Raw genomic sequence first — 9,620 nt, 5'->3', positions numbered from 1 at the left:
GGTAAGGGGGACAGTGCGGGGAGGTAGATATTTCCGCGGAAGCCGAAAATTTGGAATCGCTTCGGCGAAAAAACTAGAGCACAAAGTGTCATCAGAGATGGTCCCTTATTCAATGCGTGATGTGGACTGTATCCATCACACCAAGATATTTTGTGTTGCATCTCACACGGTTGGTTATAATAAACTGTGTGGGATCTACTTGATTTTTTGTCTCGATTTGAATTACATAATGGGGTCACAGCGGCCATGGATGGTGTTTGAATTGCTAGACCTTTTATCTGCAGTGAACATGCAACTATATGTGTGTCATAAAAGAATTGGAATTATTCAGGGTTCATTTGGACATTTTTATGCATTAACTAAGTTGTCAATGCATTTATGTGCATAATTCAAATTTGAACTACATGCACATGCTCCAGTGCATGTAAATTGGTTGAAAAAACAAATCTTTGTCCTTGGGTGCATTCTTAGGTCCCATGCAAGAAACGGGACAAGAAACGGGAATTAAGGTCAAACACCCTGTCACCGTCACTCGGCCGCAAACATTGAGATACCTTGTTTTTAAATTCTAGTAAATCCAAAACTAGTACGAAATTCATGGAACTTGGCATGCTATCATGGAGCGGCATGAACATGCCGTGGTAAGTTTTTTGTCCCATTTGGGGCAGGTTTGGGTATATGCTTCTCACAAACCAGAGCTTCTCACAACAAGCATGATGGTTTGGATAGGGAATGCCCCACGTTTGGGGACAAAACGATATCCATTGCCTCTTATTGCTTTCAAAAATTTTCTTGTGTCAACATAGACAACAGGAGTGTTTGTTATTTTTTGTGATTTTTCGGGGTTCGTTTGGATATTTATATGCATTAAGTGAGTTCTCAATGCATTTATGTGTAGAATTCAAATTTGAACTACATGCACATGCTCTAATGCATATAGATTGGTTGAAAATTCAAATCTGTGTCTTTGGTTGCATGCTTAGGTCCCATGCAAGAAAAGGGAATGAATATAATGTCAAACACCCTTCCACGTTCACTTGGCCTCAAACATTGAGATACCTGGTTTTTAAATTCTAGTAAATCCAAAGCTCATCTTAACTTGATGAAACTTGTCATGCCATCATGGAGCGGCATCAACATGCCGTGGTAATTTCTTTGTCCCATTTGGGGCAGGTTTGGGGATATGCTTCTCACAACAAGCCGGGTGGTTTCGGTAGGGAACGTCCTCCTTTTGGGACAAAACGATATCCATTGCCTCTTATTGCTTCAATTTTTTCTCGTGTCAACATAGAGCAACAGGAGTGTTGTGTTATTTTTTGTGATTTTTCGGGCTTCGTTTGGATTTTTTATGCATTAAAGTTGTCTTTTCAATGCATTTATGTGCATAATTCAAATTTGAACTACATGCACATGCTCTAATGCATAAATTGGTTGAAAATTCAAATCTGTGTTTGGTTGCATGCTTAGGTCCCATGCAAGAAAAGGGAATGAATGTCAAACACCCTGCCCGTTCACTTGGCCGCAAACATTGAGATACCTGGTTTTTAAATTCTAGTAAATCCAAAGCTCGTCTTAACTTGATGAAACTTGTCATGCCATCATGGAGCGGCATCAACATGCCATGGTAATTTTTTTGTCCCATTTGGGGCAGGTTTGGGGATATGCTTCTCACAACAAGCCGGGTGGTTTCGGTAGGGAACGTCCTCCTTTTGGGACAAAACGATATCCATTGCCTCTTATTGCTTTCAAATTTTTTCTCATGTCAACATAGAATAACAGGAGTGTTGTGTTTTTTTTTGGGATTTTTCGGGTTTATTTGGATATTTATATGCATTAAGAGAGTTCTCAATGCATTTATGTGTAGAATTCAAATTTGAACTACATGCACATGCTCTAATGCATATAGATTGGTTGAAAATTCAAATCTGTGTCTTTGGTTGCATGCTTAGGTCCCATGCAAGAAAAGGGAAAAATATAATGTCAAACACCCTACCACGTTCACTTGGCCGCAAACATTGAGATACCTGGTTTTTAAATTCTAGTAAATCCAAAGCTCGTCTTAACTTGATGAAACTTGTCATGCCATCATGGAGCGGCATCAACATGCCATGGTAATTTTTTTGTCCCATTTGGGGCAGGTTTGGGGATATGCTTCTCACAACAAGCCGGGTGGTTTCGGTAGGGAACGTCCTCCTTTTGGGACAAAACGATATCCATTGCCTCTTATTGCTTTCCAATTTTTTCTCGTGTCAACATAGAGCAACAGGAGTGTTGTGTTATTTTTTGTGATTTTTCGGGCTTCGTTTGGATATTTATATGCATTAAGTGAGTTCTCAATGCATTTATGTGTAGAATTCAAATTTGAACTACATGCACATGCTCTAATGCATATAGATTGGTTGAAAATTCAAATCTGTGTCTTTGGTTGCATGCTTAGGTCCCATGCAAGAAAAGGGAATGAATATAATGTCAAACACCCTGCCACGTTCACTTGGCCGCAAACATTGAGATACCTGGTTTTTAAATTCTAGTAAATCCAAAGCTCGTCTTAACTTGATGAAACTTGTCATGCCATCATGGAGCGGCATCAACATGCCATGGTAATTTTTTTGTCCCATTTGGGGCAGGTTTGGGGATATGCTTCTCACAACAAGCCGGGTGGTTTCGGTAGGGAACGTCCTCCTTTTGGGACAAAACGATATCCATTGCCTCTTATTGCTTTCCAATTTTTTCTCGTGTCAACATAGAGCAACAGGAGTGTTGTGTTATTTTTTGTGATTTTTCGGGCTTCGTTTGGATATTTATATGCATTAAGTGAGTTTCTCAATGCATTTATGTGTAAATTCAAATTTGAACTACATGCACAGCTCTAATGCATATATTGGTTGAAAATTCAAATCTGTGTTTGGTTGCATGCTTAGGTCCCATGCAAGAAATGGAATGAATGTCAAACACCCTGCCAGTCACTCGGCCGCAAACATTGAGATACCTGGTTTTTAAATTCTAGTAAATCCAAAGCTCGTCTGAAATTCATGAAACTTGGCATGCTATCATGGAGCGGCATCAACATGCCAGTGGTAAATTTTTTTGTCCCATTTGGGGCAGGTTTGGGGATATGCTTCTCACAACAAGCCTGATGGTTTCGGTAGGGAATACCTTTGGGACAAAACAATATCCATTGCCTCTTATTGCTTTCAAATTTTTTCTCATGTCAACATAGAATAACAGGATTGTTGTGTTATTTTTTGGGATTTTTCGGGGTTCATTTGGATATTTATATGCATTAAGAGAGTTCTCAATGCATTTATGTGTAGAATTCAAATTTGAACTACATGCACATGCTCTAATGCATATAGATTGGTTGAAAATTCAAATCTGTGTCTTTGGTTGCATGCTTAGGTCCCATGCAAGAAAAGGGAACAAATATAATGTCAAACACCCTACCACGTTCACTTGGCCGCAAACATTGAGATACCTGGTTTTTAAATTCTAGTAAATCCAAAGCTCATTAACTTGATGAAACTTGTCATGCCATCATGGAGCGGCATCAACACTGTGGTAATTTTTTTGTCCCATTTGGGGCAGGTTTGGGGATATGCTTCTCACAACAAGCCGGGTGGTTTCGGTAGGGAACGTCCTCCTTTTGGGACAAAACGATATCCATTGCCTCTTATTGCTTTCAAATTTTTTCTCGTGTCAACATAGGAACAACAGGAGTGTTGTGTAATTTTTGGGATTTTTCGGGGTTTGTTTGGACATTTTTATGCATTAATTAAGTTTTCAATGCATTTATGTGCATAATTCAAATTTGAACTACATGCACATGCTCTATGCATATAAATTGGTTGAAAATTCAAATATGTGTCCTTGGGTGCATGCTTAGGTCCCATGCAAGAAATGGGAATGAATTTCAAACACTAGGGCACCGTTGATTGGCGCAAAACATTGAGATGCCTGGTTTTTAAATTCTAGTAAATCCAAAACTCGTCTGAAATTCATGAAACTTGGCATGCTATCATGGAGCGGCATCAACATGCCCGTGGTATTTTTGTCCCATTTGGGGCAGGTTTGGGTATATGCTTCTCACAAACCAGAGCTTCTCACACAAGCATGATGGTTTCGGTAGGGAACGTCCCACCTTTGGGGACGAAATGATATCCATTGCCTCTTATTGCTTTCAAAATTTCTCGTGTCAACATAGAACAACAGGAGTGTTGCGTGAATTTTTTGATTTTTTGGGGTTTGTTTGGACATTTTTATGCTTTAATTGAGTTTCCAATGCATCTATGTGCATAATTCAAATTTGAACTACATGCACATGCTCCAGTGCATATAAATTGGTTGAAAAATCAAATTTATGTCCTTGGGTGCATGCTTAAGTCCCATTAGAAATGGGAATGAATTTCAAACACCAGGGCACCGTTGATTGCTGGCAAAACATTGAGATGCCTTGGTATTTAAATTCTAGTAAATCCAAAACTCATCTGAAATTCATGAAACTTGGCATGCTATCATGGAGCGGCATCAACATGGCGGTAAATTTTTTGTCCCATTTGGGGTAGGTTTGGGTATATGCTTCTCACAAACCAGAGCTTCTCACAACAAGCATGATGGTTTCGGTAGGGAACGCCCCATCCTTTGGGGACGAAATGATACCATTGCCTTATTGCTTTCAAAATTGTTTTTCTCGTGTCAACATAGAACAACAGGAGTGTTGTGTTATTTTTTGTGATTTTTCCGGGTTCGTTTGGACATTTTTATCATTAAGTGACATTTCAATGCATTTATGTGCATAATCAAATTTGAACTGCATACACATGCTCCAATGCATATAAATTGGTTGAAAAATCAAATCTTTGTCCTTGGGTGCATGCTTAGGGCCCATGCAAGAAATGGGCATGAATGTCGAACACCCTGCCACCATCACTCGGCCAGCAAAACGTTGAGAAACTTTGTTTTTAAATTCTAGTAAATCCAATACTCGTCTGAAATTCATGAAAGTTGGCATGCTATTATGGAATGGCACCCGACATGCTGTGGTATTTTTCATGTCCATTTTGAGAGAAGGTGCACTTGATTAACAACCAACAAAGGCATTTTGAAAAAATGGCTGCCACTTTAATATCTCAAACGTTTGTATAAATCAAACTATGTGCGTTATGTTAACCATTCATGTGACACCATGTGTCTTGGTTTTAATGGCTCTTGATTGCAAACGTTTTAGTTAGAACACCCGTATCGAACCCGACAGCTTCCTCCGGAAGCCAAGAGAAAATGTGTCGAGCAGGAATTGTGCAGCTCTTGATTGCAATGTTTTAATTAGAACACCCGTATGCAAACTAACAACTTCACCATGTAGCCAAGAGAAAATGTGCTGAACAGGATTTGTGCATCCCTTCAATGCAAACGGTTGTTTTGGATGACCCGTGTGTAACAGGTACAAACAAGGGGAAAACTTTGTTATTGCCACTCTAGTTTTTGCCAACTTTACTTATGCCACTCTAGAATTTGACATCTCACTTTTTCCACTCTTAGCTTTTGACAATACATCACAAATGCCATTCCGTGGCAAAACCGATAGTTTTTCATTTCACTTTTGCCACTCTTAGCTTTTGTGAAAGCACAAGTGCTCCCTAGGTGGTTTTGGTAATTAATGTCAACATATCTCTTGTTGGACTAACACTTTTACCTAGTATGTTTCAGATAAGTTCAACAATGGAGTGGCATGGACTAGAGGATGTGGAACCCCTTCAAGATGCTAAGGACAAAGGATTGGCTCAAGCTTCAAGATCAAGACTCTACATTTTTCTATTTTTAGTGATCCAAGATCACATTGAGTCTATAGGAAAAGCCAATACTATCAAGGAGGGATGAGGTGTTGCTTAATGGCTTCTTGCTCAAAGTGCTTAGTGATATGCTCCAAAACCCTCAACTACCTTCACAAATCCACATATGACCTAAACCAAAAGTCAAACTCGGCCCCACCGATTCTTATCTATCCGGCGCCACCGAGTTTCAGATGTCATAGCCACTGCCACAAACCCTAGCAAATCGGTTTCACCGATAGGGATCTCGGTCTCACCGAGATGGGATTGCAATCTCTCTGTGTATGTCCATTCCAACCATATGAATCTTGATCTCTAGCCTTCCCCAAGTTGCTTTCCACTCAAATCTTCTTTCCACCAAATCCAAATCCTGTGAGAGAGAGTTGAGTGTTGGGGAGACTATCATTTGAAGCACAAGAGCAAGGAGTTCATCATCAACACACCATTTGTTACTTCTTGGAGAGTGGTGTCTCCTAGATTGGCTAGGTGTCACTTGGGAGCCTCCGACAAGATTGTGGAGTTGAACCAAGGAGTTTGTAAGGGCAAGGAGATCGCCTACTTCGTGAAGATCTACCCTAGTGAGGCAAGTCCTTCGTGGGCGACGGCCATGGTGGGATAGACAAGGTTGCTTCTTCGTGGACCCTTCGTGGGTGGAGCCCTCCGTGGACTCGCGCAAACGTTACCCTTCGTGGGTTGAAGTCTCCATCAACGTGGATGTACGATAGCACCACCTATCGGAACCACGGATAAAAAATCTCCATGTCTCCAATTGCGTTTGCAAACTCCATCCCTTTCTTTACTTTTCTCTGCTCATATACTCATTGCATGCTTGCTTGAAATGTATTGAGTTTGTTAAACTTGTGCTTAAACTCCACTTAAACTTAAGAATATTAAAAACTGCAACTTTTGGCACTTAGTGTCTAATCACCCCCCCTCTAGACACCTCTTCTCGATCCTTTCATTTTGACATGTATCACAATTGCCACTCTAAATTTTTTGCTTTTGCCATGGAATGGAAAAAGTGGTATATTGTCAAAAGCTAAGAGTGGCAAAACTGAAATGTCAAATTCTAGAGTGGCGTAAGGAAAGTTGGCAAAAATTAGAGTGGCAAAAACAAAGTTTTCCCAACAATTTGGTGCAATTTGCATCTGTCATATTGGGTATGTTGCCATTTGTGAAACTAGAAAGATTGATATTTGTTGATCTAGTAACATTGCCATTTGCCAACTTTGTAACACTGCAATTTGTCAAAACGTGAAGCTAAAAATCACTAGGAGTATCTAATTTTTGCCTCCAAAATTCAGTAATTAAGCATAGATGGAGGCGAGGAGGCGTGTTCAGCCGGCCGTGCAGCGGGAGGCGGAGTACTATTCGATTTGACAACGGGCATCACAGTTCCGATACGGCTTTAATGCAGACGAGGGAGAGGGTAGCGGTTCCCGAAATGTTGAACGGCCAATGATGCATCCTCCTTCAATTAGCATCGTGTGAATGCATGAGGGAAGTAATGGGAGGAGGACTGGGAAAAGAGGCAGCACGATGTGAATGCAATGCAGTTTGCACTCATATAAAGGCGCCCCTCCATTCCTATGCATCTACCACATCGTACGCACCTAAGCATTTGCCTAAGCACCTACACTAATAAGCACAAAAGTGCTCACTCCAGACCCATGGCGGCGATGTGCGCGAGCGGCCAACGGTTGTGCCAGATGTTCCACGACACCGGCCTGCGGCATGGCACCGTGGATCATCTCCACACGGTGTTGGCGCCCGGCTGGTGGATGGCCGCCGTCGACGCCAGCTACGACTCTCAGTACGACCAGATGATCATTCGCATGACCAACAGGTTCACCGTCGTCAAGAAGCCATACTCCTATAGCCCGCGCGCCCGGGCTCCTTATTTCCTGCCACCCTAATTGGCCTCCATGGTCGGAACCTCTTTCAAGCACTGGTGGCCCCGTGACTGCCCGCCGACGCCATGAAGAATGTCCACCTGGAGGTCGCGCTCGTGTGAGGCGCCTTTCCCTGCAAGAAACCATAGACCTCCACATCCATATGTATGAGCGAATCGTGTACATAGGTATCTACAAGGCTAGTGAGAACGCTACGATGTTGGCCTTCTTCAACCGGCTGGAAGCCTTGGATGCCTTAGCTGAGAAGCACCTTGACGTCGCCACAAAAGCCGCCACTCCTTAGCCGCCGGACAGTGGCCCGGCGCACTGAGTTGAGGAGGAGGAGGTCGTACGTTGATGGATGCATCTTTCTTCTCGCCTCTTGTAACCACCGCTACGATTGCATCATCGTGGCCTTAATTCTTAATGTGCTATTGCATTCTCGTTTTAGTAAATACAGACATGTGCGATCCCATTGCCTAATTATATGCATCATTGTAACTAGTACTACATCCGTCAATTTATAAGTTGTGCTGCCAGTATTTGGGGCCGGTGCACGATCACGCATGTTCGTGTGCATGCGGTTGCGCTGGGCGTGGCGCGACGATGCAGTTACCCGCTGCAAAAACTGCCATGCGGGGGATGTGGCATTGACCATTGGGCGGCAACAATCGGTCATCCGAGTGCCCGATAAAGGATGCAAAGAGGGATCCTACAGCAGCAAGGACCAGCTACCCTACCGATAGCTCATCTAACAAAACTCCTGTTACTTCATGACATGTTTCCAAAACATGGACCTCGAGGTTAATTCAACTAGTAGGACGGAGCATTATATAAATTTAATGCAATTAAATGTTTTCCAGAAAAAGTGATATGATTTCTGTGAAACTTATAAGTCATGTATGTCAAATTAACCTCTATGTACTTGTTCTCGAATTAACCTCCGGGCCTTTTTGCCGCGTATCACACACATCTTGGTAAGTTGAACCATTTATGTTCTCTTCCCTAATCGAAAACAATTCATTCGACCGAACCGTATTCCATATATCACACACACCTTGATCTGGCTGACCATTTCTGTTGCTTTCCCTAGTAGCAAACAGATCATCGGAGTGAACCGTATGTCGTATATCGCACACCCATTAATATGGCTCACCGTTTTTGTTGTTCTGTCTAATCGCAAACAGTTCGTCTGGATCAACCATATGCCCTTCTTTGCACACACAACTAAAATCTGAAACGTGTTGCCTACTAATGGCGCATCACTGGTGCGCCATTAGTATCGCGCCACTAGTATTTTTTACTAATGGCGCACCACTGGTGCGCCATTAGTATCTGGTATACTAATGGTGCACCACCCAGTGCGCCATTAGTATATAACACCATGCGCCATTAGTATGCCTGCCAGGGCCATATTTAACCATGTGCTTTGGCACACTAATGGCGCACTATGGATGGATGCGCCATTAGTATACTTGGCATACTAATGGCGCACTCTTTAGTGATGCGCCATTAGTATTAATATTAGGTTTTTTTTTCTTTTCTGATTTTTGCACAGGTTAAAAAATATATTATTTGACAGAATATAGACAGTAGCACACAGCAACAGCAGATTCATCAAATACAATAGAAGATTAGTCTCCGAATACAATTCATCATATTAGTCTCCAAATTCAAAAGACCGAACAAAGATAAAACATTACAAGTCTCGAGACCGCGAGTATCGAGTTTGTCGGAAGTAATACTAGTCCTAACAAGTCCTACTAATCATCATCATACAACTTCTACTCTTTATTCATAACAAGTCATACGATCGTCATCTTGATAGTCATCGAACCAACCCTACTTAATTGTTCTTAGCACATGATCATCAGTATTAGGCAGGACCTAAATACCCTATTTA

The sequence above is a fragment of the Triticum urartu genome, chromosome 6 (assembly GCF_003073215.2).
Source record: "Triticum urartu cultivar G1812 chromosome 6, Tu2.1, whole genome shotgun sequence".
In the NCBI taxonomy this organism is placed as follows: domain Eukaryota; kingdom Viridiplantae; phylum Streptophyta; class Magnoliopsida; order Poales; family Poaceae; genus Triticum; species Triticum urartu.
This window is presented reverse-complemented; position numbering follows the sequence as displayed.